Source organism: Ursus maritimus, unplaced genomic scaffold, assembly GCF_017311325.1.
Source record: "Ursus maritimus isolate PB19 unplaced genomic scaffold, ASM1731132v1 scaffold_9, whole genome shotgun sequence".
Lineage (NCBI taxonomy): Eukaryota > Metazoa > Chordata > Mammalia > Carnivora > Ursidae > Ursus > Ursus maritimus.
The window spans coordinates 17,229,068-17,238,917 of NW_024427107.1; the positions used below are offsets into that span (position 1 = coordinate 17,229,068).

Consider the following 9,850-nt stretch of genomic DNA (forward strand, 5'->3'; position numbering starts at 1 on the left):
TAGGCCTTAAATTTCCATTGAGACTTTTACAAAACAGTGAAAATGAGCATTTATGAATCATTAGAGGGTTAAAGACCAAGTCCCTTAATTATCAGTCCTAAAATATTATTTTATAAGGGGAATGCACACGTATTAAGAACGAATCATGTAATTTACAAATCATTTCTAAATAGCTCTCTGACTATGATGTTCAGCTTATTAGGAATTGTTAATATTCTATTACTCAGAGGTCATTAGCACATTCTGCTGGCAGTATAGATCACATAATATCAAGTGACAAGGGGAGAACATGAAATATTCCAATTATGATTTCTTTTAAAAAGGGCTGCTATAACCTTCTCCCCAGAGTGCAAACTATATCTTGCAAAGTCTGAAAATGCTACAACCTTTCTCCACTAAATGGGGTACCATCTGGGAAGGGGAAGATTACTTAAATAGAATAAAAGCTAACATTTAATATGTGCCAGGCACAGTTTGAAGGGCTTTCCAATAATTCACTAAATCCTCACAAAACCTTCATGACATAGGTAATTATTATCCCTATTTAACAGGTAGGGAAACCGAGTCCCCACTGAGGTTTTAAGTAACATGTCCAAGATTGCCTACCTTTTAAAAAGGGAGCCATGTGTAGCAGACATGGAGATATGCCACCCAGAGCCCCACTTCAAGGAAGGTTTTGTGGCTAAACACTATAAAGATGTATTTCTTGCCCACGTTACATGTCTTCTGCAGGTGTCACGGTGGCTCTGTTCACCGTGGTCACTCAGGGACCCAGACTGATGAGACAGTCATCATCTTGAATGCTTCTGATTTTCAATCCAGAGGCAAAGAGAGACCCCCGAGAGTCTAGAATTATCAATTAAATGTTCCTGGTTTAAAATGACACAGGTCATTTCTACATATAGCTTATTGGCCAGAATCAAAAAAAAGACCAGAAATGGCAATCTCATCATGTGATCAGAAAGGAGAGCTGAAAATACTTAATGAATTGTACTAATTGCAGTCACATCTAGTGACAGAGATAGTCAAGGCCAAGGGTTCCCAAACTTGGCTATATGCATCTTGATCACTTGGGGAGTTTTAGTTTTCAGTAAAAATTCCCAGATTCCACCCCATATCTACAAAATAGAAATGTCCAGAGTGGAGGCTGGAAATACATAACCCCCTTGCAGGCAACCTGAAATCAATCCAAAACTATGTATCTGAGAATCAGACCACTAGAACAGCTTCGAGTTTCCTTCCAAAGAAATAATGCTATAAGCAGGACACAGATTTTGGTGGACTAAGTTGTTTTACATATGCAAATTTTATTTTATTAATAAATTTTTAATTTTTTAGTCTCTATTAAATCTTTCTAAAGTATATTTTATGTCTTCATAAATTATATAGAGTAAACCTCTCCTTGTTGACTCTGATTGGTCATTCAATCAGCAAAGAATCCCCACCTTCATTCCAGCACTTTGTTGTCATCATGGTCCTGACCTCAGGAGGCTTAGGACCTAGTATGGCCTATTATGGCATCTCCCTGACAGCATGGTCTACGGCCATGACCAACTCCGTCTCCCCAGTACACAGCCCTGACTTCCAATCCATACCCAAGTCTCACACCCTGAGTACTGTTTGTCATAGAGAGAATTTTGATTAAATATGCCCTTAATGGAGTTTATCAAATATATATAATGACTTCTTTTGGGGGGAAAAAAACGCTTGTAAATGCTTAAAGCTGAATTAAACTGTTTTAATAATATATTACTTAAATATATATAAACACAAAACTAGCCAGATGTATATTACATTCTAGATCCTGTACAACTATAAAAGCAACATAAATTCATGAAATAAATAAAACCTAACAGCTAAGAGATTGGACACTTAAAATCAGAATGTCTAAGTTCAAACTAATTCCACCTCTTATGAATTGTGTCTTTTTAAGTGTTACTTAAACTCTTCAGGCTTTGGTCTCCTCATCTGTAAAATAGGAATGATAATAATTCCTATTACATAGGTTGCTTCAGGATTAAATTAAATAATCCATGTAAAGTATTAATTAATGATTAGTTAATGTTATTATAAAATCAATAATTTGCATTACAAAATCAAATAAAATGTAAATTGCATTAATATAATATGATACACAATATGATGGAATACATGATATTTTGCTGAAACCAAATAGGGAACATGAATATGGTACCAAGCTATGACAGGTTGAGTCCCACATACCTGAGTGCCACAGATAGTAGATATACTACTATCTGCATGATGACTCAGTTTACCCATCATATTCCAACTGCTGGGAAAACTGCACTTGCCCAGTACACCATGATGTCTATGACCTTTTCCTAGAGTGAAATGCATCATTTGTCCATTGTCTTCCTCTATTCTATACCCATGAGTTTATAACAAAGTATTAGCACAAAGGCGGGCTCTGAGATTACGTATCTATATTTAGTAATAAGATGGTCATTGGGATTAGCCAGAAAATGTTTATTCCTATTTCTTAAATTGTCATCAAAATGAAAACACAATAAAGAACATTCCACCAAAACTTATGGCCTATGGTGGGAAGCCAAGAAAAAAGCTAATTGGGCTGGATGCCAGAATTTAGATTTTAAATGATAAGTATAAGAAAATGAAAGTTAAAATATATGCAAATTCCTACACTCATGTCCAAAAGACAAACCATACAAGTATGACTGGGAAGACATATCCTGATAAAAGCACATAATTTAAGAACCAAGGAACTGTTTGTCAACAGGATGATATGCTTACCAAAGAATGAGAAGATCTTGGTTATATTATCAGAAGCAAAGTCTCCAAAATAAAGTGAGTTCTACCCTGCTCCATACAAGCGAAATCATTCCTACAATCATGTGTTTGGCACTATATATGGCCCTTTAATAGGTTTATCAGTAAATCAGAACCAGGCTATTGTAGTGATTAATAACACGGAATCCAGAGTTCAGAGAACTGGATGGAAATTGGAGTAGTAGCCCCAGCATTTCAGGCATGTTGGTTCACCACTCTGGGCTTTAGCTTCCTTATCAGCCAAGTGCTGATACTAATAATGTGTATCTCATGGGACTGTTATGAGAATTAAATCAGAAAATACCTAGTAGTATTTACTGTACTCTAAAGCTAAAATGTTGAACACAATGTTTAGCCAAGGTGAGATTCTCAAAAAATGGTTTAAACATTTTTAAGTACAATGAAGGACACAAGACAGTGAATTTTCCTTGATTTCATTTCACACAAAAATGATTAATAGAACTGGGAAGATTAGCTGGGAGAAGAGTCTTCTTGAAAAGAACATGGGGTTGCTATGTTCAAATATTTGCAGGTTGTCACAAAGATGAAAGAACTAGAACCAATAAGTCTAAGTTACAGGCAGGTAACAGGGAGATAAAATGGTTTTTAACTCAACATAGGTAGAACTGCTCAATGAGCAGTACAAAAGTTATACTGTTGCCACAGAAAGTGGTGAATTTCTTAGTGGTGGGAAGTTCCATAACTACTCTGAGCTTCTGTGAACCAGTAAAAATCCCCTAATGCCCCTTCACTCTGTGGAGTCTCTCCCTGAATGTCACACCAGTTTCCCAGTCACTTCAAGGCTACAAAAATCTAAAGACCAAAATCCTGTATTTCCAAGTCCCAGGATCATCTCAGCTTTCAACCTTTGCCCTATATTCCCCTATGTCAATTACCCTTCTCTCCTCTCACAAAACTGAAACAGCCAAAGATGCTTCTCATTTGGGGAAAGATCAAGAGGAAGCCATGAGCACAATATGAGGTTATCACCTCCTTCAGTGTCTAGCCCAAAGAGAGCCCGATTTCCTTCTAGACAAATCTTACCTCATTTCACATAAGCCTTTAACTTCTGGCCCAGGGGCACTTAAATAATCCATTGGAAGTCTATCATTTTTGCTGTTTTGGTCATACTGTGCTTTCATTTATCCAGAAAATGAAGCAAGGTTCAGCAGATGGAAGTTTTCTGGTATCCATTTTTAGTTTAATAAAAGAAAGAATTTTTTAACCATTATTGCTGTCTATTAATGGTGTGGCCTGTCTCTGAGGACAGCAGTGGCCCTGTCAGTAGAAGTATTAGAACTGAAACTAGGTCGGTATGGGGGTCAAACTAGATTACTTTTAAAGTCCCTTCCAACCATATGAATGTATACTTCTATCTATATAATGATGTAATTTCAAATGGAGTCTAGAAAGAAAAATCACCTGAGTTATAGTATAAATAAATGAACCCAGGTTCATTTATTGAGACACATCTGCACTTGTTATAAACACTTTAATTTAGAAAATAAAATTAAAACTTCCATTTCAAATAGTTTTGTTGTGATTGTCTTCACCAAAGATTAGTGTATTTTAAAGATTAATTGTTTTAAGTACTGCTCTACACCCAATGTGGGGCTCAAACTCACAACCCCAAGATCAAGAGTCACATGCTCTACTGACTGAGCCAGTCAGGTGGCCCCCCCTTTCTTAATTCAATTTAGTTAACATATAATCTATTATTATTTTCAGGGTTAGGATTTAGTGATTCAGCAGTTGCATATAATACCTAGTGCTCATTACATCAAGTTCAGGCGCCCCTTTTACAGATTTTTTTTAAGTAATAGGTTAGTGTATTTTAATGATAAATGCTTACAGTACATTACAAAGAAACAAGTTTTCTAAGAATATATACATAAGTAACACAAGAAACTGGGTCTATAAAAGTTTAAGTGAAATCCCAGAGCAGCAATTGTATAATGTACTCTGAAAATGTGTAACAAGTCTTGACTTTATGTTGAATCACTACATTATATACCTGAAACTAATATAATCCTGTATGTTAACTGTACTGGAATGAAGAAGAAAAAAAAAAAAGGCTTGATTTTGGTTCCTCCTTCCACTTTCAGATCATGAAAAAAATCACCCAAGAGGGTATGAAATTCAATGCACTGAACATAAGTGAACACAAAAATGCATATAAGAAAGAAGCTACTACCAGATCATCTCAAAGCTATTCCTATGGTTAAAAAATCTGCCTTTCTGACTCTCATGCAAGAAGCAAGTGAAATAAGTCAAGCAGAGAAAGACAAGTATCGTATGATTTCTCTCATCTATGGAGCATAAGAACTAGGAAGATCGGTAGGGGAAGAAAGGGATAAAGAAAGGGGGGGTAATCAGAAGGGGGAATGAAGCATGAGAGACTATGGACTCTGAGAAACAAACTGAGGGCTTCGGGGCGGGGGGAATGGGATAGACTGGTGATGGGTAGTAAGAAGAGCACGTATTGCATGGTGCACTGGGTGTTATATGCAACTAATGAATCATCGAACTTTACATCAGAAACCAGGGATGTACTGTATGGTGACTAACATAATTTAATAAAAAAACATTTAAAAAATTATATAATCTTCAGAAAATAAAAAGAAGAAGCAATGGTATCCAATTGAACAACTTCATTCTTTTAATGTCATCAGGCACTTCTATAAAAATGAATGTGAAGGCTTTTGACACACTTCCTTCATATTGCTAAGGAATATACCTCCCCCAGAGAATGTTCATTCTCTGCCTCTACAAAGAGCATGATAGTCTCAACCCCTGGCATTTGCTCTTTAATAAAGAGGGAATTTTTTTTAAGTAATAGGTTGCGCATGGGCTGAAAAACGTCATTAAACACACTTCCTTCAGTCATTCAGTAATTTAGTTGCCACGGTAATCTTTGGTAAACTTGAAAAGTACTTTGGAGGGGCCATTTCCAATGCTTGTTTTTAAAATTCTACAACTTTTAAAAGTCCTAGAAGATAAAGAGGCTGAAAACGCCTTTCTCTTCAATGCCTCACCACAGATTCATCAAATGGAGCATAGCTATTCACAACGTGACATGCATTATACCTCTGACAATGATCATTTCATCATTTCCCACCTCAAGATCATTCTTACAGACTGCCCATATCTTCCCAACTGAGTGAAAGCATTAACTCGGTTCTCCGTGGCAGCAAAGGGAATTAATTCATGAAATAAGCACTTTCCCATAATAGTCCCCAAAGCTTTTCACAATTGAGCAGTGTCATTTTTGGCCTTCCATCAATAATAGGGTGATAAAGTACACTCTGAAGCAGTTTAACAAAGGAACATCAGATAACTTGGGACTTGAACAGATCCAGGCTGCTACCCAAGGAAACAATGTTGGGCAGGAGGCTCTGATGATTCATAGCTCTAACCCACTCTGTTCATCAACCATGTCAGGGCTCAAAAGGTTTCAGGAAACACTGTCTGGAAGACTTTTTTCTGGCTAATAGCTACATTTGACAACTGACCTTTAATCTTTACTTCACATTATCATCCTATCATTAGCCAAGGATAATACATGAGCATTTTTCAAATATGATTTGATGGACTGAAGGTGTTCTAAAGATTTTTCATCCAAAGAAAGACACTATTATTAGCTTTACCAGACTCTGACTCTATCCTGAATTTTTTAAAAGAACTTAATTAAGTAAAATTAATGGTTTCACTAGAGTTGAATAAGCAGTCACACACTATTTGTTTCATTCTTTTCTGTGGGGCTCTCTTGGTCACATTAGAATAGGATAACACTCATGAATTAAAGCAGTGTAGGCGATGTGGTAGAAGGAGCACTGACCTGGAAAACAAGAATCTGCTTTGACCTTAAGCGAACCATTTAATATCCCTTAATCTGTTGCCTCATCTGTAATATCTGAGGATTGAACTGAGTAAGAGAGCATGTGGCTCCTATCAGTATAGCTGGAACACAGAGGGAGAAGTAAAAAACAAGGCAAAATGAGGTTTGGCCATGTAGGGAGCGGCCATACCTTGTCTTGTGGGTCTCCTCAAAGATTCTGATATTTACCCTAAGAGCAGTAGGATATAATCCACTGAAGATTTAAGCAAGGGGGTAATGTGATCAGAGATGTTATTTTGGAAAGTTCACTATGGAGTCTGGATCAAAGCAGAGACATGGAACCCAGTCAATAAACTACTTCAGTAGCCTTGGGATGATCTGCTTATGTCCCTGCTCCTGTGGCAGAGGCCACTTCACTACTACCCAAGTAGATCAGTCCAATGCTGAACTACTTTTTTAAAGGGAGATCATAATCCTGCCTTCACAAGATTGTTAAAAAGCCCAGCACAGTGCTTTGTCAAACTGACAGCTGTCCTGTTCTCCATTCTCCCCACCTTGGTCCCAGGACCTTCTGATTATGGGATCTTACTTGCTACCCAGGGCCTCTGAAGTCAGAAGTCCTAAGTTCCAGTTCTCCATTTTGACACTTCCTGGCTATGTGAGCTTGGGCAGGTTGCTTACTGCCCGCAGCCTTCGGGTCCTCACCTGCAAAAAGTGGGGTAATAACTATCTCACAGTGGGGTCAGGATGATCAAATGAGATGATTTATTGAAAGCACTTTGGAAATCATTCTGCATATCCTAGACCTCCTTTGTGCTTCCCATTCCTGGTAATCAGACAGCAAACCCTGGACCTTCCAGCCCATTCCACCGTGGGTGGACCTGGTGTGGCAGACTCCTTTCTACCCTCAGGAGCTGCACTAAATTAATCACCCCCTTCTTCAAATACATGAAACCATCATATCATCATATCAGATGATTGCCCTATCTGAAGGCCCTGCTTTGGCCTCGCTTCTATTTAGTAATACCCACTCTGAAATACCCCTTTTTTCCAATAATCTCACCTTCTCTCACTACTAGCTTCAGTTTCTATCAGATTACTCCCCTCCATTCTCTGCTACAATTTTCAGTTAAGGTTACCAGCTCAGACTCTTTTAAGAGAATTGAGGGTAGAAAAGTAGGAGGAGGCCAGGAAGTTCCACAAAAGTTCCTAGAACATGTGTGCATGAGGAGGATGGCTGCTGCTTAAACAAACCTCATTAGTTTTCCAGCTGCCTCTGTGTGTGTATCTTTCCATCAACAGTGATTATGCAAATGTGATATTTGTTTTAATGAGCATGTCAGGTGTGTTTTGCTGTAACATTACATATGATTGACTGTGGTATTAAAGTAACAACTTGATGACAACTGCATAAGAATATGTGGAGCTGTAAAAATAGAGGTTTGGCAAACTCCTCTTTTCTAACAGTAGCACAATCTCTGCTGGACAATAGGAGCTTAAATATACTATAATGCAATTCCCACAAGGTAAAGAAAATTCAGATATTCAGAATCCAAACCTAGTCATCCATACCTGCCAAATCCTTTGGAGGCACAAGACTGGCCTGGGGCTCCAGCTGGCCAGTTGACTAATCTTAGGGAGGCAGTTTTCAGACCATATGTGGACTCCTTTGTGGAGTTGTACAGGGTTGAGGAAAGCACAGATTTTATTCTGGAAGATACAAAATAGCAGAGTAGTTTTAGAGTCCGACTACAACTGAGTATGAATTCTGGTTTCTGCTCTTTCTTGCTGTATAATCTTAGTAGAGTTATTCTGTGGATCTTAATTTTCTTATCTATAAAGTGAAGATATAGGACAATGCCTACTTCACGGGGTGCTATAAAAATTTAATGAGGTGCTAGCTGCAAAGCACTTAGCTTAGTAGGTGAGCCCTCAAAAAGTTGTTCATGTTAATAGAGACTAGGACTGCCAAAGCATTAGTTTTCTGTTCACTAGTCTAGACTCTGTTCACTGTACTAGATATTGGTGAAAATACTTCACCCTAGATCTATCCTCCCATATTTTCCTCCCACCTCCAGCCTCAACTCTCCCTATCCTGACTGCCTCTCTCCATCTGTATTGAAAAATGTCAAACCCTCTTCTGAAGGATACATGTAAGTGACCAAAATAATGGGAACTACTAAAAAAAAAAAAATAAGACAATAATGGGAACTACTAATATCTCCTCTCAAGGCTCTGACAGTTGTCTGGCAGGATCAAGAAAAGAGCTCATTGGCAAGAAGGCTCTGCTCTTCAACTCCTGCTCTTTCATTACACAGAGTTGAGCAGGGAGAAAGGTAGCCTGCTAGAGGAAGATTCCCCTATCCTTCTCTGGGACACAAATAGGAACAGTACCAAGGAAACAAATACACCAAAATTGAGTAAGTTACCAAGACAACTTTTTATCAAAATTCATTTTCGGTTCTTTGATTTCACCATATGACCTCCAGTTATTGCTTTGGTCCTCCCTATCACAACACATACTTGTACATATTTCATCCAAATCACATAAGGTTGGTAGTAAATGACCAAATATCATGAGCCACCATTTGGCCATTTTATCTTCCTACTCCTGGCTCTAGAAAAGTGTATGATAGGAATTCCCAAACAATAACAACAACAACAAAACCAATGGAATATCTGCATCCTTATGAAAATGATAATAAGTCAGGTTTTGAGAATTTCCTGTTGTCTGTCATAAAGGCAAAAACAAATTTCATTATCTGAAAAGTCTGAGCATCAATAAGGACAACAACCCCTTATCCAACATATAGTTGTAAATATTTTGTTCCATTGCGTAGGCTGGCTTTTCATTTTGTTGATGGTTTCCTTTGCTGTGCAGAAGCTTTTTAGTTTGATGTAGTGCTATTTATTTTTTCTTTCGTTATTTCTGCTTTTGGTGTCATAGTAAAAAAATCATTGCCAAGACCAATGTCAAGGAGCTTCTTCGCTATGCTTTCCTCTAGGAGTTATGAAAACAGGATATTGAGGAAATATCAGCACTACCATGTTTATTACAGCATTATTCACAACAGCCAAGATATGGAAACAACCTAAGTGCTCATCAACAGATGAACAGATAAAGATGTGGTACGTATATAAAATGGAATATTATTCAACCATGAGAAAGAAGCCCCGCCATTTGCATCAACACGGATGGACCTT

General features: G+C 37.7%; 1 long non-coding RNA gene across 1 annotated transcript in view; it reads right to left on the reverse strand.

Moving 5' to 3' along the window:
- The window catches only part of LOC103677480, a 71,579-nt gene extending 62,408 nt beyond the window's left edge, over positions 1-9,171 (reverse strand). Inside the window, exon 1 of the long non-coding RNA XR_572416.2 lies at positions 8,219-9,171. This is a non-coding gene — a long non-coding RNA (uncharacterized LOC103677480). The remainder of the gene's footprint in view (positions 1-8,218) is intronic.
- Positions 9,172-9,850: the final 679 nt, after the last annotated feature.